At 37.5% G+C, this 25987-nt stretch overlaps 1 long non-coding RNA gene across 1 annotated transcript in view; it reads left to right on the forward strand.

Moving 5' to 3' along the window:
* The first annotated feature begins 338 nt into the window (after positions 1-338).
* Positions 339-25987, forward strand: part of LOC139018881 (uncharacterized) — a 29886-nt gene continuing 4237 nt past the window's right edge. Inside the window, exons 1-5 of the long non-coding RNA XR_011472960.1 lie at positions 339-642; positions 915-997; positions 6992-7093; positions 14059-14164; positions 16358-16435. This is a non-coding gene — a long non-coding RNA (uncharacterized lncRNA). The remainder of the gene's footprint in view (positions 643-914; positions 998-6991; positions 7094-14058; positions 14165-16357; positions 16436-25987) is intronic.

The raw sequence follows: 25987 nt of genomic DNA on the forward strand, positions 1-25987 counted from the left end.
GGGTTTCAGCAAAATGTAATTAAACAAATCTTACATTTAACAAGTGGAACTATTCCTGCATTCCTTTTCTTCTCTAAAAAGTGTTGCGTTTAAGTAGCTGCCTTTAAAGAGTTATCTTTAAACAGCAATGTGTTTTAAAAACCCCAGATACCTTTTCTTTTTGTATAAAGAGGTAAAACACTTTTACTAGTTCATAAAAACTGGCTTTGGGGGGAGATAAGTCATATTTTCCTGTAATAAGTGCCAAATTAAGGCCTGTGGTGGGCTTTTAAAAGAGAAAAAATAAAACAGGCCCTGGTAAGTTTTAAAATGTATATATATTTCTGGACAATGACTGCTTAAAATGACACAAGATTTCCGGAAGGCCTCAGATGCAAGCAGTCAATGAGGTTACACATGGAAGATAGTAACAATTTCAATTCAAAATGCAGTGTTGTGTGTGTGTTTTTAAGTAGTTTTAGAAATCACAGTCCTCCCAAACCTTATTCAGTCTAGTTTCCTGTCTAGACATGCAAATTGAACTGAAGAGTTGAAGCAGTTATTCAGATAATTCAAAGGAAAAAAAAATTTCCTCCCTGAAGAAAGAAGATTGGAGAAGCCTGAACTCCGTGCGTTGTTTATCCTCACTGATCAAGTCACCAGGTAATTGAACTTCACCCTGAGAGTCTGAAGAGAACTATAGGATTTGAGTCAGGAACAAATTTCACGGACATTTCTTTTTTTCTTTTTCTTCCTATGCACTCAACCTCAATGAAATGCATATAAATTAAAGGAAGAGAAAGTAACTCTTGGAAAATCCTCTTTCAAGAAAATCTAGTTCTTTTTCTGAGGGATAGACAAATGTAGTCATGAATCCCCTCTCCCCCAAAAAAGTTTTCTCAAGGCTAACTTTCTAAGTACCTTTCTTTTTTCAGATGAGATGACAAATTTAACAGAAGATGAAAGAAATTCACTAAGCTGTCAGCTGGATATGATGCCCTATGGTTCTGTTCACATGGTATTTGTATATTCTTGTGAGTTACACAATTTAAATAAAGGAATTGCTACCAGTGTGCCTAGTACACATGAAGGTAATTGATAGATGCTAAAGTAACAGCCAAGCTATGAAATGATAAAGGTTCAAAATTTCTAAAGTAATTACATCGATCCAGTCAGCTAAAAACACATGATCTTTAAAAAATATTTTTTAAAACCAATGATGAATATATTTTTATAGTTTTAAAGTAAATATTCACATTGAACTGCAAATTTCTAGATAAAAATGGGGTACATTAATAGCCAATGAATTATATCATATATTCAAATTAAAACAAAATTTGAAAATCATTCATGCCAGAAATTACTACTGCCACAGTCTGCAATATGTCCCATTAGAAAATTAGAAGCACAATATTTAAACCAGGATTAGTTAAATGAATATAAAAAAGAAGCTTATTATTTATCTTACTTGTTCTTCAAATATAGACTTGTGGAATATATTAAACAGAATCACATTAATTTTATTATTGCTTTTTTAAAAAGGGTCAGGTACACACACAATTTAAAAGACAGTTTTACAAACAAAAATATTATCCAAACAATGTTTCCAAATAACAGAAATGAAATGGCTGGTCTCAGTTTACAAAAAACCTGAACTCTGTGGAGTTAGATTGCAGAAGTAGAAAGAGAAAACAAAACCAAAATTTAAAAAATTTTCTAAATTAACCTTTAAGATCTTTCATTACAGCTTAATAATATTTAAAGATTTTTTTCAAGATGGCATAATTCAATATTTTAAACTCTTAACATAAAGCTTTTATAAAGCCTGTGGCAAAATACTGCTTTTAATCCTTACATACTAAGCTGATGGTTACTGTTTAAAATGATGTAATTATACCTTTTTTGACTTAATACATTTTCAGAATTAAAGTAAAAATAGATAATTCTAAAACAATCTGAAAAACTAAATTTTATTACCAAAGAATCAATTTGGCAATTGATTTGTAGTTCAGAAAAAAAAAATGAATAAAATTTTTTTTTTTTTTTTAGGAATCACATCTTATAAATATGTTGTAAGCATGCAAGAAATTTTACCACATATTTATGTGAACCTTATTTTAAAAGAAACAACAAAATTAGAAAAAGGGGATGTTATCTCTACAAATTATTTTGTTTAAATTTTGCCAAGCAGGAACATTTTGATGAAGGCAAATTGCTAACTATAGAAGTTCATTGTCAATTTAGTCCTAAAATCTGTCCTTAATAATTCAAAAAGAATTAAAAAGACCAAAATAAACAACTTTTGAGTAAGAATTAACATATTTTAAAAACAAATATAATTCTTTTGTGAAATGGGGAGACTAATACTTATTACAGAGGGAAATTTAAAAAAAGGAATTCTTTATTTTCTCCCATAAGGAATCATTGGCAATTTCTAAATTTTAGTATGAATTATTTCTAGTTTCTAATTTATAAATAGTTTTACTTAAGAATAAAATTATTGTAAATATTTAAAACTCTTCTTATGCTTTTTAGGACAGCTTAAATTCTTGATATTTGCAATGCTAATACTTGAAAGACTAAAATAAAAATGAGCTTATTTCATTAGTTAAAAGTTTAATTTCCAGGAAAAGCAAGGAATTATTAAGAAAATATTAATTGCTTAAGATTTAGAAAATTTAAATATTTGAAAAAGTTAATTGAAAAAACTATTATATCTATTTGTAAAACAATGGAAATATATACATTCTGGATAAAAATCTATTTAAAAACATTTGCTAAAAAACTAAAAGCAATCTTAACAAAATATAAAAATTTAAAAATTACTTTAGTTAAACTCTTTCCAGATTTGTACAGCAGAATAACAAAATTTTAGTTTGAATGGCAAGTATTTAAATAAGTTGATATTTTATTACTCTGATTTTTGTACTTTTAGTTGGAGGATAAACCTTCCATTTACTTCAATGTTTTAATAAATTTTAAAGATAGAGTATACATTCTAGAACTAGTCACATATTTCTTTATTGGTTTTCAAATTCATATAAAATCATGTACTTTTGTTTTACATGCAAATACATAAACTAGTAACAAGAAACAGAAACTACATGGCATATTGAAATTTTCTTGCATTTTATTTTTTAAAGTTGCTAAAAATAATTTCGGAAAAAATATTGTCTTAGTTTTATCTGAGACGTATAAGTAACATTTTCAAAGGAAAACAATCTTTTTAAAATTTTCCATTTTGCCAACTTTTAGACTTAAGAGAAAGACCTGCAGCAGATTACAATTTTGATGTAAAATGTAACTCAAAACATGGTTTATAATTATAGCTTACTAAACTAATCATTTGCATTGATATAGGAATAAGTGTTATATGTTCTATGTGATACACATAATAATAATATTAACAAAGGCTATTACATAGAAACTACCATAGAAAGAATCAATGCAGAGGGAAATTTTAATACAGTTTTAGAATCTTCCAATCCCTGGCTAATCAGTTACATTTACTTTACAGTACTTTAGTTTAGAAACTAATGAATTTCACAGCTTTGAAAGTTAAGGAGGGATAGCTTGGTTTTAGAGGGTACAAAATGTGGATATGACTCAGTTCTAGCTACGTGATATTTACAAACATCCAGTTGTCAGCTCCCCAGGCAGCAGAGCCCTCTGCAGATTTCTGGCTTTCATATAGATAGACTGTCATTATAAAAGCACAGTAATTGTTTTTATAGAGATTATATAGATCTATACCAACATTAAGAGAAATTTAAGGATAAACCCTATTATCTCCTGAATTTGCTATCTAAATGTGTAAGTATTAGTCCTTAATTTTTAAAAAAAATTTAACTTGACTATAATAAGCTGCATTTAAGAAAAAAATTTCTGAGTTAAAATAAAATGATATAATTTAACAAAATATTCACAGTAATATTAAATAAGAGCCACAAATAAAAACTAAAGTGGCATGTTACTATTTTACTGCTATTTACATATTATGCATTTTCTAAATATTTTTAAACATTTAAAAATAGTGATATTATATTTGTTAGGATGTAATTTTTCATTAGCTTTTTAAAATTTCATAGTATTAAAAATATCTACATTCTGGTCTCTTCAAGTAGTTGCCGAAATTACTAAAAACCTAACAAGTAAATTGTGTTTATTTCTAAAATATATTTTCAGATATTCTAAATGCTATTCTTTTCTTTAGATTTTGATTGAAAAATTCTGTTGTAATACTAACCTTTAAAATATGTATCATAAGTAATAAATCTTTAAGTTTTGATCTTGCCTAATTTAAAAATATTATCTATATTTTTAAAGTATTATTAGAAAAAGTTGAAAAGCACTGGTAAAATTTTCCTTTTGCTAATTTAATGCAAATAGTAAAATTGTTTTATAACTCAATATTGGTCCAGGAGTTTTTTTTTATCTTCAAGGCATTATTATTATTTTACAAAATGCCATATAAAAAGAAATACAATGATAATTTAAAATGTTTGCAGCATGCCACATAGAATAAATATTACAAAGTAATGATTTAAAAAAATTACTAGGGAAATTAGACCCCATCTCAAATGAAACTTGCTTTTCTCTTGTAAACAAAAATTTCCCTTTCCCCTTTTTTGTCAGCTTCCCAGGTCTCGTTTTTACAGTGATATCCCATTTTGCTGAAGTACTTTCTGTTTGAAACTTACCCCAAATAAAAAAGATTTAAGCATTCTCAATGACATCGTTGTCGGTTAGTGCTTAGAAACTACCAACTCCGTCCCTTTTGCTATCCAAATGGTACCAAAAACACGCCCCCCACAACAGCAACAAAGCAAACCTTGTGGCCTTGATCACTTTTCACTGTCACTATTGACTAGAATTTTAAAAGCATTTTTAATCCTCAAGACTTGTTAGGCATTCAGATGAGCAGTAGCTCACAACTTACAGATAGAAATCAGCTCCCCGAAAACATGTTGCTCAAATACAGGGTGAGGCAGAAGTAGGCTTACAGTTGTGAGTACGCAGAACACAGATTTTATTCTTGTTGTTCTTTATTAATTATTGTATTCTTTTCCATATGAACGGCTGTAAACCTACTTTTGCCCCACCTGTAGAAGTGCCAATAAAAGTGGACAAGAAGACCACTTTGCCCCTAAGCAAATTTTCAGGTTGCTCTGACTTAAAAACAAACTTGGGTGGGTTGGAGCTAGTTTTCAGAGGTGTGGCAACTTTCTAAATTTTTTTTTCTTTTTTAAAAAAATATATTTCTTTATTGATTTCAGAGAGGAAGGGAGAGGGAGAGAGAGATAGAAATATCAATGATGAGAGAGAATCATTGATCAGCTGCCTCCTGCATACGCCCTTACTGGGGATCGAGCCCACAACCCAGGCATGTGCCCTTGGTCAGAATCGAACCTGGCACCCTTCAGTCCGCAGGCTGACGCTCTATCCGCTGAGCCAAGCCGGCTAGGGCTAAATTTTGTTTTCTTAACTGGCATTATAGCCATGGCCAGAGAAATGAATGACTATGGGAGCATACATACACATATATTCTTTTGGTTTTATATAGCATCTAAATAATTTTCAAACAAGTAGAGTTGGCTTTTGCAACATTATTTGACTGGCTTAACCAGAGGCATTATGGGTATTTAATGTGAGCATTTAAGAATGTCACTCAGTTTTATTGATAATCCATACCATTAATCTCACCCCACACTTCACCCAGGGTCTGAGCCTATGTTTATAATTGATACTTGGCCAAACGTGTACCCATCCCTAACCTATTTGTTTTCTATGTTGATGGATTTGGATGTTGTGTTAGCCAGGGTTCTTTTTCTAAGGAAATGTGGATGGGAGTGGGATGCAGATGGAGGGCAGGGGGCGGGGGGGGGGGGGGGGAGCATTTTTATTCCTCTCTGTCCACAAACCTGGAAAAATTAGCTAACTGCCATGTCTGACCAAGCCTATTTGCAATCCCTTTGCATTGAACAAATTATCCAGACTTCTTGACAAAATAGAATAGTTTTTATAATATTACAATTTTCCAAATAAGCTGTGTCAAATTATTCCAATGGGGTCTTGTAACCTCTTGGTATTTAAGTTGTGGTCACCTATGGTATTTTTGTTCGTTAATGAGTAAGTCTGGTTCATAAATATAACTTGAGAAAGTTACTACTATATTTTTGTTTGTTCAATTTATAGTATTTGTTCAATTTTCTCTGTTCCTAAGCTTTAAATATATTGGGCGATCCTAACCAACAGAGATATTGTGTCTTTAGTCTAGAAGAGATCAATGGTAGATGGTTCAAACCCCGTGGTGGTCCCATTCATTGAGTTTATGGAGCCTGCCTTGTGATGTTTCCTCCTCAGGTACCACTTCTCTCCAGGTCTATGTGGAAGGACCTACCGCCTCAGCCATGGGCTGGATAGGCTTTAGAACCAGTTTCATTTAGTGCATTTCTAGGGACTGCAGTTTCTTTTTCTGTATTGAATTGATCACCTTTTGGCATCCTCCAAAGATAGTCCTCAATCTTTTCCTTTAGTCACCAAAACTTTCCAGAAAAATCAATAAATAACTTAGTTTCACTCCCCTCACCACTCGCCTGAAAAAAAAAAAAAAAAAAAAAAAAGCCTTTAAAGCAAGAGAAAAAAAAAAGAGGCAAATATAAGCAGTAAAGAGTGCAAAGCAGCTCTGGTGATCCAAAAAAGCAGAAACCCATCACTGCCATGACATGCTCCCTACCCGTGTGAGCATCGCCACTGATGCCTTCCTGCCCTTAGTCAATGGGATGTTACAGGGAACAACTTTTATCTTCTTCTGAAAAGTTGTCAGAAAGTACAATTCTTATGCTTCTAGTTTTGGTAGCTGTTCTCTATCATGTCCATGGCTTTCTATTTGGCAGTTTCTTTTTTTTTTTTTTTTTTTTTGAGCTCTTTGCCATCTATTTGAGAAGGCAAGCAGTTCAGCAAGCCGTGTGGCCTTGGTGAGTCATTTTACCTCTCTTGTCTTCATCTGTAGAGCGAATACATTCAATTAGATGATCTCCAAGAACCTTTCCGACTTGAAAGGCCAGTGTTTCTATTACCAGGCATGTAGGGGTAACCAACATGTATTTATTAGGTAAGTGATACTGACATTCTGCTTTGTACACAGTTGAATGCCTGTAAAGGATGGCATAAGACAGAACTGCTTGTACTGTAAACTTTATTTAGAAAAAAAACTCTTAGAGGAAAAACAACTTTTTCCTGTGAGGCATTTAAAGTTCTAGTGTGTGTGTGTGTGTGTGTGTGTGTGTGTGTGTTTATTTTGAAGTTGCTTGGATTCTGCTTTCCCAAGCTGTCCTCTCTATGTAAGTAATCGTATCAAATGTAAACATTTCTACACATATGTTTTTGTGAATGTACATGTGTACATGTTGGCATGTCTTTTAGAATGAGGATCTTAAGGGGGTGGCATATAGCTGAGTGTTGATGGGGCATGCCTCATTGAATTCTGATAATATCTGTAAATATTATCTACTTCATACTTTTGTTATCATATCCTTATTAAGAAAGAAAAAAGCAACATAGAAAAGCATCATATGATATGCTTTGATTACAATGGAAACGGAGGTATCTTTATCTTTTAAAAAACAAAAATTTGTGTTTCTTTAACTAGTTCAGTCATATGGAAACCAATAAAAATAACAATTTCAAAACAATAACACAGCACATATTTCTCAGGTTGCTTTGTGGATTCAGGGAGGAGGAGGAGATGTGAAAGGTAAAGATTAAGAAATGATGTTGTTGAGCTGTCCCACCATAAATGGCATGAAATTAAAAAGCCCCAGGGACAGCTTCAAGTGTTAGAGTTTGCAAATCCTTGACCACCTTCCCTTATTCGCATCAGTTTTTGAGAGACTCGTATATAGGAGACTTGGTCGTCTCCAGAAAAACAAGTAGCTTACAGATGAAACTGAAAATATGACCTTAGTTAGGCTATCTATTTTCTCTATTCTTCTGATTATTTCATATAAAACGACAGGAGAGACCTTTCACCCTGGTTTTTATGGCTGAGCATGACTTAAAATTTATGTCAGGGCAACTTCCCGTCTCTTTCCACACCCCCAAAATACCTCTTTACTTCTTTATTTAAATGTTTATTGAATTTAAATGTTTATTGAATTTTTTGGGGTGACATTGGTTAATAAAATTATATAGGTTTTCAGGTGTGCAATTCTACAATGCATCACTTGTATATTGTATCATGTGTTGACCACCCAAAGTCAAGTCTCCTTCCAATACCATTTATCCCCCCTTTTACCTTATTTACCTACTTCACGTCCCTTTTCCTCCGGTAATCACCATACTGTTGTCTGTGTCTATGAGGTTTTTTGCTTCATCTTTCCCTTTTTCACCCAACCCCCCAAATCTCCTCCCCTCTAACTGATGTCAGTCTGTTCTCTGTATCTATAAAGCCTGTTTCTATTTTGTTTGTTAGCTTATGTTGTTCACCAGATTCCACATAGAAGTGAAATCATATGGTACTTTTCTTTCTCTGACTGGCTTATTTTACTTAGCATGATACTCTCTAAGTCCATCCCTGCTGTCCCAAAAGGTAAGGTTTTTCTTTTTTACGGCTGAGTAGTATTCCATTCTGTGACTGTATCACTCATTATTTTTTATGCACTCATCTCCTGGTGGACACGTGAACTACTTGGCTATTGTTAATAATGCTGCCATGAACATAGTGGTGCATGTATTATTTCGAATTAGTGTTTGGGATTTCTTTGGCTATATTCTAAGAAGTGGGATTGCTGGGTCATAATACAGTTCCATTTTTAATTTTTGAGGTAACTCCATACTGTTTTCCACAATGGCTGCACCAATCTGCATTCCCACTAACAGTGCAGGAGGGTTCTCTTTTCTCCACATCCTCACCAACACTTGTTGTTTGTTGATTTATTGATGATAGCAATTCCAAGAGGCATGACGTGATATCTCATTGTGGTTTTAATTTGCATTTCTCTGATGATGGGTGACAGTGAGCATGTTTCCATACGTCTTTTAGCCACCTGTATGTCTCTTTGGAGAATTGTCTGTTCAGGTGCTTTGCCCATTTTTTATTTGAATTTTTTGTGTGTGTGTTGAGTTGTATAAGATCTTTATACATTTTGAATATTAACCGCTTATCATTGGCAATATGTTCTCCCCATCAGTGGATTTTCTTTTAATTTTGTTGATGGTTTCTTTGCTGTGCAAAAACTTTTAAGTTTGATGTAGTCCAACTTGTATATTTTTTCTTTTGTTTCTCTTACCCAAGGAGATATATCAGAAAAAATACTGCTACGAGAAATGTCTGAACTTTTACTGCCTATGTTTTTTTCTAGGAATTTTATGATTTTGAGGCTAACATTTAAGTCTTTAATCCATTTTGAGTTTATTCTTATGTATGGTGTAAAAGGTGGTCTAGTTTCATTTTATGCATGTATCTGTCCAATTTTCCCAGCACCATTTATTGAATAGACTATCTTTACCCCACTGTATGTTTTTGCCTCTTTTGTCAACTATTAACTGGGCATGGGCTTATTTCTAGGCTCTCTATTCTGTTCCGTTGATCTATATGTCTACTTTTACATCAGCACCGTGCTGTTTTAATTATTGTGGCCTTGTAGTATAGTTTGATATCAGATAGCATGATTTATTTTTCTGTCTTATGATTACTATGGCTATTTGGGGTATTTTTGTGGTTCCATATACGATTTATTCTAGTTCTGTGAAATATGCCATTGGTATCTTGATAGGAATTGCATTAACCATACAGATTGCTTTGGGTAATATGGACATTACAATGTTGTTAATTCTTCCTATCCATAAACACAGTACATGTTTCCACTTATTTATATATTCTTCATTTTCTTTCTTCAGTGTCTTATAATTTTCTGAATACAGGTCTTTTACATTTATGGTGAAATTTACTTCTCAGTATGTTATATTTTTTATGAAATTGTAAATGGAATTGTTTTCTTAGTTTCTCTTTCTGAGAGCTCATTTTTGGTGTATGAAAATGCAACCGATTTCTGGATATTGGTTTTTTTATATTGCTAGTTTACTGAATTCATTGATCAGTTCTAGCCTTTTTTGGTTGAACCTTCAGAGTTGACAATATCACATCATCTGCAAATAATGACAGTTTTACTTCTTCCTTTCCACTTTGGATGCCTTTTATTTCTTCTTCTTGTCTGATTGCTCTACCTCTTCATCTCTTACAGCTAGAAAATCTAAACAATTCAGTTATTCCATGGATTATTATAGTTTCACTTTTACTGAATTAACTAAATGATTGAAGGAAATGTGAATATGATTTGATTTTTTTTCTGAGTTTCAGTGAATTTGTTCCATAGAAAATTACAACTTTTGTATCTTGTATAAATTGAGCTGTACGTGCCTATACTGGATGATTAGGCAAAAACAATCTCATTTAAAACTGTGACTATATTTAGGGTTTTGTGGTCCCTTGTCTCACTTTCTTTGCTCTCCAATGCACACTGATTACTGAGGGAAAATATCTATTTTCCCTCTGGATCTTTTATCTAGTTCTCATCAGGGTTTGATTTAACGTGACATCCCCAATAGGCATAAGGGCAAGATTAGAAGATGCCTGATGATCCATCAGATAATGAGCTTGGAGCAGTTCAGAGAGGGCATTGCTTCCTTAGCAGAACTGGTTGGAATTAGCCACTTTAGAGGTAGCTTTTGTCTAAGAACACATGTGTACTGTCACTGATGACAGAATAGAGACTTAAGGATACTATCAAGAAAATTGGATTACAAGTGGAGACATTAGAGTATGGCCCGAGTATTAAGAAATTATTGTTCATTTTGTAGGAGTGATAATGGCATTCTGGTGATGTAGGAAAATGTCATTCGCAGTGAAGTATTTGGGAGAGAAATGCCATATCTGTATTTTTTAGAGTACTTTAGCAAAAAAAAAAAAAAGAGAGAGATATTATCAAATATAACTAAATGTTAATAACTACTGAATAGAGATGATGTATGCATGGGTGTTTACTACACTTTTTCTATGTTTCTTTGTAAAACAAAACAAAACACTTAATTGAGATAATATTTGTGTATATGCACAAGAGGGGAGCAGGGATTTAAAATTTCTCGGAACTGATGTTCTGAAGTAGGGCTTTAGTTCTTGGAATATGGTCGGTAACTCATAAACCAGCGTAAAATGAAAATCCTGTGCAAAATTACTATTTTTTAAATTGCATTTAAAATTCTAGAGTTGAAACTATAATAAAAGCATGGTGGACATTTCAAAATGAAGACATCCTCATTTTTATTTACCTGAACTAAATGCTGAAAAGTTTGGGTTCTGACCTCAGGGTGAGTAGAATGTTCCTTAGGGAAGGTCACAGTAATACAAAGGTTTGAGAAACTTAGATTCTCAGATAAGAACTTGGGAGGAAATAAGTGTAGCCAGAATCATGGTAGAAGCGAATCGAACGTCTGAAGTTAATGACATAAATTATGAAAATATAAACCGTACCGAGATGATTTTATTTTAGTCTTTGGAATTACCAGGTTAATGAGCTTCTTAATCATGCTTCTTTTGTCTTTTGAACAGTAGCTGCGTCTACCCAAGTAATGTGATACTTGTTTGATATGTTAGCATGGTATCTATTTATCACAAAACACGCGTGTTTATTTACTTATTGCCAAGAGGCCACAGAAAGAAAATAAACCTCTAATAGTGAGAGGATCATTTAGATGGCAAAATTCTGGTAGAGCCCAGCTTCCATTGGATTGACTTCAGGGTCTTTGATTCTTTGCTCCTCACAAATGCATGCCCTCATCTACTGTTATCATCACCTTTAACACATCACATTGACTTAAAAATACAAGTGTTGCCCTGACCAGTTTAGCTCAGTGGATAGAGCATCTGCCTGTAGACTGAAGGGTCCCAGGTTCTATTCCAGTCAAGGGCATGTACCTTGGTTGTGGGCACATCCCTAGTTGGGGGTATACAGGAGGCAGCTGATCGATGATTCTCTCTCATCGATGTTTCTAACTCTCTATCCTTCTCCCTTCCTCTCTGTAAAAAAAGTCAATAAAATATATTTTTTAAAAAAATACAAGTGTTACCTGTACAACCCTTTTGAGCCCCAGTTTGGTTTATACAGGGACAAAAATATTTCCTTTTAAAAACCAGTTTCTTTTTCAATTAATGAATATAATGTTTTGAAATATGGAGCTTATGTTTCATCAAATCAGTATCACCATTTGAAATGACTTTAAACCTACACTCACCACGGGGTGATTTTTCATAGACATAAAGCCTCTGGTAAACTTGATGCTGCTGATTTACTGGTACACAGTCCAGCTGTGTGATAGGAGGAGCGGGCAGGCGCACCCAGAGTCCTTGATTTCAGAAATTTGCTTTTTAGCTGGAGAAGAAGTATGGTTCAATAGGAAAAACCCGGGACTAAGAAACACAAGATGAGGGTTATTTTAAAGTCTTAAAATTTAAGTGTGTCTTTGAAGTTAGCATAATATTAATAAGTGGTATTTTTTAAAGAGCAGGGTGCGTTATTTCTAGTTTTTTTTCCAGTTCTAGTTTTTCTACTAACTACTGACCTCAGGGTCTTCATCTGCAAACTGCAAGCGCTTATTAAATAATTGCTAACATGCCGAAACCGGTTTGGCTCAGTGGATAGAGCGTCGGCCTGTGGACTGAAAGGTCCCAGGTTCGATTCCGGTCAAGGGCATATACCTGGGTTGCGGGCACATCCCCAGTGGGAGGTGTGCAGGAGGCAGCTGATCGATGTTTCTAACTCTCTATCTCTCTCCCTTCCTCTCTGTAAAAAATCAATAAAATATATTTTAAAAAAAAATAATAATTGCTAACATTTCTTCAAACTATTTACCCTGTGCCCGGCACGGTGGTGAGTGCCTTACATTAAATTTTTAAAATTCTCACAACTCCATAAAGTACATTATTCTGATTATGCCTAATTCATCAATTAGGAGACTAGACATTCTGAGATAATCAAGTGCAGGGTGATCAATGAATTTTAGAAGTGGGAGGGTCCAGGAAAATAATTTAAACTGAGAGGCAGTGCATCAAAATGATTAAAGATGCAAACTCTATACCCAAAATGTGTGGCTTGCGGAGGTAGATCCCTCCCTCAATAAGAATACCCCTTGGGCAACTGACTTAACCTTTGTTTGCCTTAATTTCCTCATCTGTAAAATGGGGCTGATAATAGATCTGTATTATAAGGTGGTTAGGATTAAATGTGCATTGCTTAGAACAGTGCCTGTCAGCTAGGAAGTTCTCAGTAAATGTTACCGATGAGGATGATAGCAGGGGCTGGGTAAGTAGATACTATTGTTTTACTGAGGAGAACGTGTGACATTAAGAGATTAGGTCAGAAAAAGGCTGCTGCTGGTGGTGGTGGTCTTGATGGAAAGGATGGAGTTATTAGTGATACAGAATGGTTTCTTAGAGAGGAAAGGAAGTAGGTTGAAGAAGCAGAGCAAAGAGGGGATTGCTGTCCTAAAAAGGCAGGAAAATCTGTGTTATATTGTCATTGAGCAAAAAGTTTATAGGAATGTGGTGACAGCAGTAAAACATAGAAATGAGACCCAAATTTGGATTCTTATATGGAGTTATTCCAGTTTTTCTGGATCATCCTAGACACATATAGAATGTGAGAGCTAAATGGGACCTTGGAGATTATCCTGTGACGCCCCCTCATATTACATTTTACTCTTTCTATGAGGATAGCATTTGGTGAAATTTGGCCAGTATCATAGTACAGTGAAGCCAGGGAAGCGTGTGATGTGCTAAAAGAGGGATTTCAAGTAAGGATGAAGGGAAAGAAGGACCAACTTCCTTCACTTTTAGAGCAGGAAAGCAGAGTAGAGAAGACAGTGAATTTTCCCAAATTAAAAGAGGGAGAGAGGGACGAAGGAGAGCTAATTTAATGCTCAACAGTGTTAGATTGGATTTGCAGTTAATGTTTAAAAAGCCCATGATAAAGAAAATTCTTTTATTATTATTATTATTGTTGTTGTTGTTGTTATTATTTCTAGGAACTTGGTTTTCTAAAATGGAAAGGAAGTTTGGGGGAAGGGTTTGGCACCCTTGATGGTTCCAGCAAGTGAAGAATCAACCCATTTGCAGCTGGTGTTGAAACTAGTAAGCAGTTAATGTTCATCTATTGATCTGTTACTGTTTAGGATGACTATATTTTGGCTTTTAAAAAAAATCACTTCCCACTAAGTTTATGCTTAGTGCTTTCTTTTAAGTAACTGAGTGTCTCAATAGGAACTAATGAGTCCAATTAATTTGGCGTGGAGTTCTGAGCTGGGGAGGGGGCAGGTATCCTTTTTTGGAACACTAAAAATGCTTTGTGGAGTTTCCTTTACAACTCTCCAAGCCAGGGTTGGGTTGGAGGGAGTTGCTCTGAGGGGCTTAAAGGCTCCCCACTGTGCTTGCTCCCCAGTTACAATAGCATTGGGTTACTGGATGAGGACTAGATTGTCTGTTTACACGGAGAAAAAGAAGCTTACAGCACGGAGGCCAAAGCAAAGATAAGATGTTTATGTCTCTGAACCCACTTGTGTATTATTCTCGATTAAAAGAAACACACCAAAAAACATCTACCTGCCATGTCAGTAATTTCAGAAAGAGGCTTTTAGTTTGTCATTTTTTTTTTATTAAAAAAGAAAAACATTGCTGTTATTTCTGCCCATATTATTGTCTGTGCTGTTGTGGGGTTTGAGGACATTGGAGGCTCTCTGTACTGCACCCCTGCACCTTGCCCAATATCACAGGCCTCCTCCACGGCTGGGAGAAAGGTTGCAGGAAAACGGGTAGAGCTGAGGAATAGATGTCATGTTAATTCAAGTCTTTTGGGGGGGGGGGGTGTCTTTTTTTTTCTCTCTTTGATCCCGACTCCCCTGCCTGCTCTCACTTCAGCATCTGCTTGTTGTTGGGTGATGGAATCAAGTTAGAGGTGTGCAGTTATGTGCTTCCCTTCAGTCCTTCAGGAGCTATGGCAAGGTGAAATGAAGGCAGAGCTCTGGCGTTGAGTCTGGGTGGAGACCTGGTCCGTCATGTTGCATCTGCCCTAGAAACTGATTGGGCCTGTGAGTGGCCAACTCTCCTACCCTCATCAGAAACTTCCACTTTGCCCTTGCAAAGATCATTTGTACCATAAAGGTTCACATCCTTTGAAAATATGGCTTTGGAAGTGGAACGTAGGCAACAGTGACGTAAGGGAGAGGAATTTTTTAGTGCTCATGCATATGAATTTCATAGGTTCTATATTGCGCTGAAGTATCAAGATTAGTTATCAGCAAGATACTTTCAAAGATGTGAATGGTGATATCTGTGGTCGACTTCTTCTTTGTGGTCCTAACTTACCTAAGGTCTCTTCTATATTCAGATCCCAAAGGGGGCATTCTGGTGAAGAACAGGAAGTAGCTAGGGTCTGATGAATGGAGGGGCCTGCAAATATTTATGTTTGGAGTATGGAGAGGTAGCATTAGCCCACTGTGATATATGCATCAAAACACAGAAACAAAATCAGAATACGCCCTCAAATGTTGGGGAGAGGTATGATAGGCAATTCTTGTTTTAAAAAAAAGCTACGTGGGGTTTGGTGCAATCCTATAGAGGGAAGAATTGGAAAACAGATCTAGGAAGAAGAAGCATTCATTCTCCCTTTCCCCTTCTAGAATTTGAAATAATAGATCCTTATGTAAAATTAGGGGAAATGTAAGGAATCTGAACGTTTTCTAAGCACAAGATGATTTTTCTTTGGAGAGAAAGCATGTGAGTTAATCAATGTAAATCTTTGTTAAAATGGAGAGAAAATTATGAGCAGAAGGCGGGAGAGGGGCAAGGAGGATAATTGTTTTTAATAAATTCAGCCTAAATCTTACTCTGTCTTAAAGTATTTAATGTTTCCATCGTAGAGTACGTAGTGTTTTAATGCTCTCTTTTTGGAGAAATTGATTTAAAAGCCTTTTAAAAGTTAGAAAGTTTAGGGTTTAGATTTTTTCTTTCACTATTTATTAGAAATTTAGACTATAGAATCTATGTATAAACCAGGCATTATTATGTATTAAAAAAGGATCTTAAAACATATAAGAATAGTTAATGACTTAAACATATTGAAAGAGTACTAAAACTATTCAGTCATAAATAAGACCCACAGGATATGTCAATGGCAGAAACCACCTTCTTACAATGGTTCTGTAATAAAGTTTAAAACAGGATGATATTTTAATTGACAGCTTTGATTTAATTATATTTAAGCCTTGTGGTCTAAAATTAGAATAAAAATTTCAAATATTCATTATCCTATGTTATTATTTTTCACAGACTAGAAGGAAAAATAAGAAGTTTTATCTCCTGAAGAATTGGGGAGATTCTTTTAAAGGTGAAACTTTTCATCTTTAGGTAAGGAAACATTTTCTATTATTCATCTACCTGTTGAAAAGAGAATATTTCAATTAGAGGAAAGAAGTAACATATACTTAAGCTTTGCTCATCTTAATTGATATAAAACATTATGAAGGTGATAGAAAGCCAGATTTTTAAGTTAAATAAAACAAATTAGTTGGAAATATTTCATTTAGAAAGATCATTTTTTGCGGGGGGGAAAAGGAGACCCTTTTTTGCACTTTCTAATAGACTGACATGGTAATAGGAGTCCCACCATCTGTCTTGTCTAAGTATTTAAGAGATAACAAAGTTAAAATCACATTTAGGAAAATCAGGAACTAGAGATTTTTCAAACACTTAGAATATTCCTAAACATAAATGTAAACACGTGTGATATTTAAAAAAATGGACTATTGTGAAAATGTGAAAGACTGGTCATTGTTTTGTAAGCAGGCCAGTGGATGAAAGTTAATTAGGATTTGGGCAATAACAGAGAAGCATAAACTCTGGGATATATTCCCATGCTAGGAAGATATTGCTTTGTAGGATCATAATGTAAATAAACAATTTGTTTAATCAGGCAAGAAGCTGTCCTTTGTTTTTCAGTTTTGGTTTGTGTCATAGTGGTAACATAAGAAAAGAAAAAGACTAACTTTTTGAGCATATTAGAATATTAGCAACTAATTTAATTTTTGAAGTAATTCTATTAATGCATTTTACTTCAATGAACAGTATAAATCACATATATGAAAAGCAGATGTTTTAAAGCAAATAAACTAAAAAATGCAATTAAAATGTCTAAACAAACATTTAGGGATGCTTTGAAGTATTTTATGAAGTTAAAAGGATGAAAGATGTTATTATGGAAATTATATATAGAATCTGTTATAAGATATACAAATTTGTATATTCTAGCTTGTTACCAATACCACATTTGGAAAAAAAAATAGATTACTATATTTGTCTTCTATTAACATATATTCTCAAGAGTAAACAAGATTCCCTCTAATTTTAAATACATTAATAAAGGTACATATGAGTACTTTTGAAAACCAGAGATCAGAGTTTTAGGTTTTTAAGAAATACAGGTAAAAATTCATGTGGTTAAACAGAATCTAAAAATTTTGACAGAAATATACTAAATTTTTTTGTATGAATTTGAAGAATTTATTTCTAGAATAAATTTGTTTTCTTCTTAAAAAGACAATCATGTTAATATTGAGCATATAGGTTAAAACTTCATTAGGCTATACTAAACTTCTAAGTTACTTTATAAAAAAAGAATTATGATAACCTGAAAAAGTATATAAAATTATGTCTAATGTAATCTTTAAATAAAGCCCTTTAATATGCTGTATCAATTTTAAAATCTTATATTTTGAAGGATAAAGTAAAAGAAAACATGACTAACATCCTAACGGAAAACATAATCTCATAATACTAAGAAGAGAGCTGTAAGCATGTAATATATGAGGAGATCAGTTTCACTTCTGACTTATTTTTAAGCCTTTCTTATGAATCATATATTTTAACATCAGGAGAATAATGTACAAAATATGCATTTAATTCTATGGTCTGTTAAAAATAGAGAGGAGAAAATGCAACTTTGCCTAGCTAAATTCTAACTAAAGTGTTAAGTGAAAATTAGAAAAATACAGAAGCTAAAATAGTATCATTAACTAAAATTCAAAATCTATATTTATACACAATTTTTTATGTCTTAGTATATAGCATTTATTTTAATTGCTAATATAACTACATTAACTGTAACATGAGTGAAAAAATAAATGATGGAGAAGTATTTTCTCACTGTAGATTACTAGATTAAAAATTGCTAATAAGTTAAATGTAATATTAAGGGACACGTTTAAAATAAAATTTTGCTGTGGACGTATCTTTCCAACAAGGCTTTGGGTTTTGTGTGTGCATTAGGATTTCTGAGTTTTGTGGTTTGAAATTCATGGTACATTTTGAGTGCCCTTTCAAATGGCAAACTGTTTCTGTGGAAAAAAATCAGACATTGCGTACATTATGTTTAAATTTGGGTATGAGAAACATAGCAGGTACTTTGGGTGAATTCTAGTTGTTATTTTAGTGCATGCATCAAATACCAAACAATTATTTCGTCTGTCGGTCAGTTACATGTCTAAGCAAGTTACAGTTCGTGTAAGTAATCTTAGATAGTTAACTTACATTGATGACACAGTGATCTCTAAATGTGATTGTCATCGTTACTGAAATTATGGGCAATGTATTGAAAAGAAATGCATTTTAACACTTATTTTTCATTAAAATGAGAAAGATTTTGAAGGGGTTCTTTTGTGAGTAAAATATGGAATTGTGCAGCTTTCTGAAAGAATGAACTCTTAGTTTTATTTTCAAATTATATTGAAATGTTTATTTACTTGTTGTTTGCTGATATTTAAAGCCAGAAAGGAACAAAGCAGCATTATACGTTATTTCTGATCATTTTTTCTATCACTGGAGAGGGAGAAAGGGAAAGCAACATATGTTGGCACAACAGTGTTTTCCCTTAAAAACAAACTTGAAATTGAAAAGATATGCTGTCCATACCTAATTGTGCTTATTAGGACTTACTTGGAGTCGCATGCATTTCCTGAATCCATATATTTGAGGAAATGTGCCTTATGACATGGAGAGATGTAGCACATGGTAGTCAGATATAGGATCGTCTTGCTCTCTTGTGGATTCCCAGAACTTAGAACACAGATTTTAAACTAACCATGTCGAGTCCCAAAACCTCGGGGCCATCATCATTTAGAAACATGCCCGAAAAGTAGAAAGGCGAAAGGGAACACTGGTTGAAGCTGAACGTTCCCTTTAAAGGATATACATTGGGCACTGGGCGGAGTGCTCTAAAGATAAACAAACGGCACTTTTCTGGGGAGCTGCGGCGGTCTGCGTGATAAAGGAGGGCGGCGAGGTCGCACAATGGTAACTGCTTGGCAACATTTGCAAAGTTCGTCTCGGATGGTGCGGCTGAAAGTCAGTGCGACCATTGGGTGCGGGAAGGGAGAGGGGAGCAGGTGGCCAGCTCCCGGCCACGACGGGGTTAACCGCGGCGAGCCCGGTGCACTCTGGGAGTTGTAGGCCGCGGGCATTGTGGGAGTTGTCGCAAAAGCCCGCTTTCCCGTTGTGATGGCCGCCGCCGAGGCAGGAGTTGAGGGTGTCTGTGTTTCCGGGCGTTTGGGGGGATCTCTGTACCGTCAGGAGGCCGCCAGCAGCCCCCGGGTGGCCGAGGGCCTTTTCATCGTGAGCCCGGGACCCGGGCGAGCGGCCCGGCGAGCGGGTGGAGGGGCCTGGGGGCCGCCGGATGGGCCAGGGGGCCTCTGGCGGCGACGGGCTCCACGAGGGGCCCCGTCCTGACGGACCCTGGCCGTCGAAGGGCCTTCCGCTAGGAAATATCGGGGCGAACCGCGTCTCAGGGCCCTGGGCTCTGTTTTCTTTCGTTGTAGTTTGTGTCCTGCGGCCTCCCCCCCCCCTTTTCTTAACAGAGGTCGGCTCTGTCTGTGTCGCCAGTGATGTTCACGACACTAATTGGGGTTGGGTGGGCTCGCTTTCTAGGGTCCGGTGGGGTTTATGCAAGAGGCGGGGATGTTGGGAGGTGTGGACAGCAATACTCGGGGTGTCGCCTGCCCTGTTTCAGGGTTGAGAGGTTGCACTGAGCTGTGAGCGTGTCCCTGGACGTGAGGTTGGCGTCCGCTGCACGTGCTGGACCTTGAGCTTGTGGGCTAATGCTGCCCGGCAGCGTCAGGCCGTTGTGAAATGTTTTTCTGTTGACTTGGATGTGTTCTTAAAGCTCTGGGGTCCCCAGGACACTGTTTTGGGTTTTTGGTGTGTTTTTTTTTTTTTTTTTTTTTTTTTTGCAGTTGTGTGTAGAAAGCTATGGTGTGCAAAAATGAATGGAAGACAGGCTAGCATCGCAGGTACCTTTCGTTCCAGGGCGCGAGGGCCCTGGGCCCCTCCAGTGCCGTGAAGTGGTCCGGGTGCTTCTGTGGGGATCTGGTTTGCTTTGAGCTCCGCCACCTGAATCGTGGTTCACGGGGTGCTCTGCAGGTCGGGGACACTTCGATCTCCTTTGCCCTGGGGTCCTCTGCCGACCTGAGGCCAAGTGGGACACCGCCGACATGCAACTGCATGTGTCAGGATCTCAGGGTGACATCTGATTGCCAAGCAGGTCAGCACTCACCTTACCTGCCTGTGCAAACTTGGACCTCACTCTTTCTGCCGCCCGGCACTGCTCTACAAACTTTGCCTTATTTCGACAGTCTGCTTGTTTCATGTGTAACCTGAGGCTTAACTGGTCATGAAAAGCCATTTCACAATGTTGCCTAAAAGTTGTCGTGCCCCCCCTGCCCCCGCAACAGGTAAAACTAGTGTCCAGAAAGTTTTTTCACTTGTTTGGTGAAGTAGGGGATTTGAAAGAAGGTACAAGAGTGATTTTGGAAATCAGCGATCAGTTTTTAATTTGGGGCTAGGCCACATGATAGAATTGTTTTAAAGAGAATGTGAGTGTGTTGGGGGCCGGGGGAGAGATGTGTTGCATTGTTTTTCTTGGCATTTTAGAGCATAGAAAACCTGTTTCTGTGTCATTGCGTTGGACCTCTTTCATGTATCATTAAACTGCCTTTTGATGTTTTGTGATGAGCTGGTTTTTCATAATTCCCTTCTTGTCTGGGTTTGCTTAGTACTTGACTACTTGAGAATATAGTAATGGTAGAGAAAGGAGCAAAGCTGGATGGATTTGTGTGTGTGTGTGTGTCTCCTGAATGTTATTTCGGTTATAGATTGCTAGACTGATATTGTTGGCATGCCAGTCAGGTCTCAGAAAAGTATTTCCTTCTCTCTGACCTGACCCCAGTGTGTCTTGGAATATTAACTAACTTACCAATTGAAAAAAAAAATTGGGAAATTTATCTTAAAAAGACCAATAGTGTCCATATCTGTTACTGTTTGGTGGTGAGTAAAATATTGGTGAGTTGGTTTTGTATTTTAGGAAAACTGGATGGCCAGAATTTGTAGATTTGTAGAGTCATCCGGAATTATTTATTTTATTTTTTAAATGTTTTTTAAATTGATTTTAGAGAGGAAGGGAGATGGGGAGAGAGTGAAAGAAAAATCACTGATGAGAGAGAATCCTTGATCTGCTGCCTTCTGCATGTCCCCTACTGGGGATCGAGCCCACAACCTGGGCATGTGCCCTTGACCGGAATTGAACCTGGGACCCTATGGTCTGCAGGCTGATGCTCTATCCAACTGAACCAAACCAGTTAGGGCCAGAATTATGTAAAACCAGCCACAATCACAGTTTGCTTTGAAAGAAGATACATAAATTTGTAATTACCAAGTTACCTCTGACTTCATTAGAAGGTGCTTTGAGAGTGGATGAGTACTTATTTGGTAAGTTTAGAGATAAACTTTCCATTTGCAAATAACTCTCTGGGCATTTATGAGTAAACACGTCTTGCGGGAAGCCACGTTTTCCCGATGCTGTCATAAGAGTGCACCAAGGAACACGGAAGGCTGATAGGCTGATGGACCTTGGGCGTTAGCAGGGCCGTGTTGAGATTAGTGGTGGCTGGAAGCAACTTCCTGACCTAATAGCCTCAAAGTTAATGTTTCCTAAACCTTCTGATCTTTACTGTTCTTTATTGACCTTAAGAGATGGTCTGTCTGCTACCTGTTTGCTGTGCATCTAAAACTGAATAAAAAGCGGATACGGCCAAGTTTCAGTGTGCCTCTCCAAGAGAGAGGTCTCCACATGGCCCCCCATGCCTTCCAAATTCATATTTCTTGTCTAGTGCTTTCATTTGTGCGTCAGCCCCTCCTTCAGATCCTGAACTCCCGCTGCAAAAGGTGGTGGCAACGTCTCTCTAGGACAGTGGTTCTCAACCTTCTGGCCCTTTAAATACAGTTCCTCATGTTGTGACCCAACCATAAAATTATTTTGGTTGCTACTTCATCACTCTAATGTTGCTACCGTTACGAATGGTAATGTAAATATCTGATATGCAGGATGGTCTTAGGCGACCCCTGTGAAAGGGTCGTTCGACCGCCAAAGGGGTCGCGACCCACAGGTTGAGAACCGCTGCTCTAGGATATGTTGAGGTTTTACACCCAAGGGTTCTAACATTCACTCTTTTAGGCCTTTATTTTGTACTCTGCTTTCCGCCTCCATCACTTCAGTTCTGTTTCTGAAATGCTTTTTGTAATACATAACATCAACTGTAGTTTCAGAAAAGTATGGTAGATCCACTACCTTTTGGAGAAGATTACCCCTAAGGTTGTGTATACATATTTGATAGTTATGCCAAGAGTTTTTTGAAACTTCGGCTTTGCATGGTTTTGATGAAACTCCTTTTGATGAGACAACACTAAAGGGTAACTTTGTTGACCTTGGTGTTATAAATGAAAGCCTTCGGTGCTGGTGTTCACTCAAAAAAGAAACACAAATTTACTTCCAAATAATGTAATTTGGAAGATAATGAAAAATTAAAGTTTTGATTTTAGATTGTAGCAAAAATTTAGAAACACTAGGGGTGGTGGGATTGGGTGGGAATATCTGAATGAGGCATTTACTTAATTCCTTTCTAATTTTGTTTTCCTTTACATAACTGTTTACATGGCTGAAAGTAAGCATTTCTTATTAACGCATTGTGAGTGGTAACACTGCATATGCAAGACAACAAATCACCCATTCAGAATTTGGCTCTTATCTTTCATTTACATTCTTTGAAGAGGAAGAATTGTTGGTTTGTACTTTGTGGGTTTTTTTTTTTTAATTTTAATACATTTTTAGATTGCAATACTCTTAAACAAAAAGTGTATCTCCACCTCCTCACCTCACCTTCTTGGAATTTTCTTACACAAGTGTATCTCCACCCCCTCACCTCACCTTCTTGGAATTTAAGAAGGTTTCTGAGTGAAAGGGAACAAGTATTTAAAATTTGTCCACACCTGTCAATGAAGAATTTTATTTTCTGATTCTTCATACATATATCTACAGGACAAAATACATTATCTCTGCTCTGCTGGGCCCTAGTTTTTGAAGTCAGAGTGTTAATCATACAATATTTGGGGCAAGAGACAGTAAACCAACAGTTACTCCAAAATACTGTGTCAGATGAAAGGATATTAATTTCCATTGGAAAGAAAAGAAGATACTATGCATATATCCTGTCACAGGATTCTCTATCTTAAAGCTTCACAAGAACTTATAGATAATTTTGCTTTGTCCTCCACCTTCCTTATTTTTCTTTTTTTTTTGGGGGGTTCAACTTTCTCTGTGCTTATGGAGCTCTAGAACTTAAATAACATTTCTTAAATTATTTGCTCCCACTTTTAAAAAGATTTTCATCTAAAATATTATTAATATGGATGCTATTTTAATAAACCATTCTTGTCATTACATTTTTATAATTAAAACTAGAGGCCCGGTGCACAAAACTTTGTGCAAGGGGGGGGGGGGGGGAAGGGGCCCCTCAGCCCGGCCTGTGCCCTCTCACAGTCTGGGACCCCTCAGGAGATAACGACCTGCTGGCTTAGGCCCTCTCCCAGGTGGCAGAGGGCAGGCCCAATCCCTAGGTGCAGCCCCTGGTCGGGCTCAGAGCAGGGCCAATTGGGGAGTTGGGGCGCTGCCCCCTGTCATGAAAGAGCAGGGCGGATCGGGAGGTTGCAATGCCACACCTAGTCACGCTCAGGGTACGGCCTATTGGGGGTTTGGGGCACCACCCCCTGTCACACTCAAGGCAGGGTCGATAGGGAAGTTGCGGCACACCCCCTGTCACGCACAGAGCAGGGCCGATCAGGGGGTTGAGGAGCTCCCCCCTGTCACTCACAGAGTAGGGCCAATAGGGGAGTTGGGGCACCGCCCCCTGTCACACACAGGGCAGGGCGGATCAGGGGGTTGGGGTGCTGCCCCCTGTCATGCACAGAGCAGGGCCCATCGGGGGGTTGGAGCTCCGTACCCTGTCACGCACAGAGCAGGGCCCATCAGGGGGTTGAGGAGCTCCCCCCTGTCACTCACAGAGTAGGGCCGATAGGGGAGTAGGGGCGCTGCCCTCTATCACCCACAGAGCAGGGCCGATCAGGGGGTTGGGGCGCTGCCACTGTCACACTCAGGGCAGGGCTGATGGGGAGGTTATGGCTCTACCCCGTCACACACAGAGCAGGGCCCGTGGGGGGCGGTGGAGTTGGGGCGCCGCACCCTGTTACACAGAGCAGGGCGGAGCAGGGCGGATCAGGAGGTTGGGGCACCTTCCCCTGTCACAGAGCAGGGCCAATCAGGGGGTTAGGGTGCTGCACCCTGTCACACACACAGCTGCAGGGCGATCAGGGGGTTTGGGCGCTGCCCCCTGTCATGCTGATCCCAGTGCCGGGAGGCATATTACCCTTTTACTATATAGAATTGAGGCCTGGTGCACGGGTGGGGGCCGGCTGGTTTGCCTTGAAGGGTGTCCTGGATCAGGGTGGGGGTCCCCACTGGGGTGCCTGGCCAGTCTGGGTGAGGGGCTGAGGGCCGTTTTCAGGCTGGCGGGTGACTGAAGCTCCCAACCGCTCCTTTTTTTTCTTTTTTATTCTGGGCCAGCTTTAGCTCTGAGGCCTTGGCTGCTGAAAGCTAGTTTCTGGCCTTTGTTTACTTTCTGTATTTGATACAATGTTGCGGTCCGGCTGGCTGAAGCCCGGCTGACTAAAGCTGGTTTCTGGGGTTTTGTTTAGCTTCTATATTTGCAACATAGTTGCTTAGAGTTGCAGCTGAGAGGCCGGCAAGGCAGGCGGGGAACGTTGGAGTCCGCCATCACTGGAGCAAGCAAGCCTCCCTGTTCGCTTCAAGCTGCCTGGCTGCCGGCTGCCATCTTGGCTGGCAGTTAATTTGCATATCTCACTGATTAGCCAATGGGAAGAGTAGCGGCCGTATGGCTAATTACCATGTTTCTCTTTTATTAGGATGATGTAAATATTATATTTCTATATTCCAGGCGGGGTGGGGTGGGGAATGAGTTAATGACTTCTTTAAACCTCAGCACAAAGTGCCACAATTGGGCAAAAAAAAATCCAAGACATACAGCTTTAGATTCTTTTTCTGTTATTAACATTAACAGTCTTTAGTTAATAAAGATGCATGACTTGTCATTTTTAGACAAGTTTAACTTGAAGACAGTATTACTTTTTACCTGACATGCTCATGAAATACATATTTGCAAAAGTTTTAAGACAATATAAGAAGGAAGCCTTGAATTCACATAAAAGCAGAAAGCAGTTCTGTGTATACTACTCTAAAAAATTATCTGTAAACTGCTTTACAATTTGTTTTTTTAAACTCTGAAATAAACATATATATATTTATATATAAAAAGGCAGGTACTGTAACGGCCATAAGGACCTAACAACCAGTCACTATGACGCCCACTGTGGCCAGCAAACTGGCCCGGTAAGGGGGTGGGGCCGGCAGCCAACCTTGTAGCCCCTCCCCGCTGCCGGCCTGCCCCAGATCAGACTCTCCCACCCTGATCAAGAGCAGGGCCTGCTTGCCCAGCTGGGTGTAGC

This window comes from Myotis yumanensis, unplaced genomic scaffold (genome assembly GCF_028538775.1).
Source record: "Myotis yumanensis isolate MYYU_CA2020_CCGP unplaced genomic scaffold, mMyoYum1.0.hap1 SCAF_10, whole genome shotgun sequence".
In the NCBI taxonomy this organism is placed as follows: domain Eukaryota; kingdom Metazoa; phylum Chordata; class Mammalia; order Chiroptera; family Vespertilionidae; genus Myotis; species Myotis yumanensis.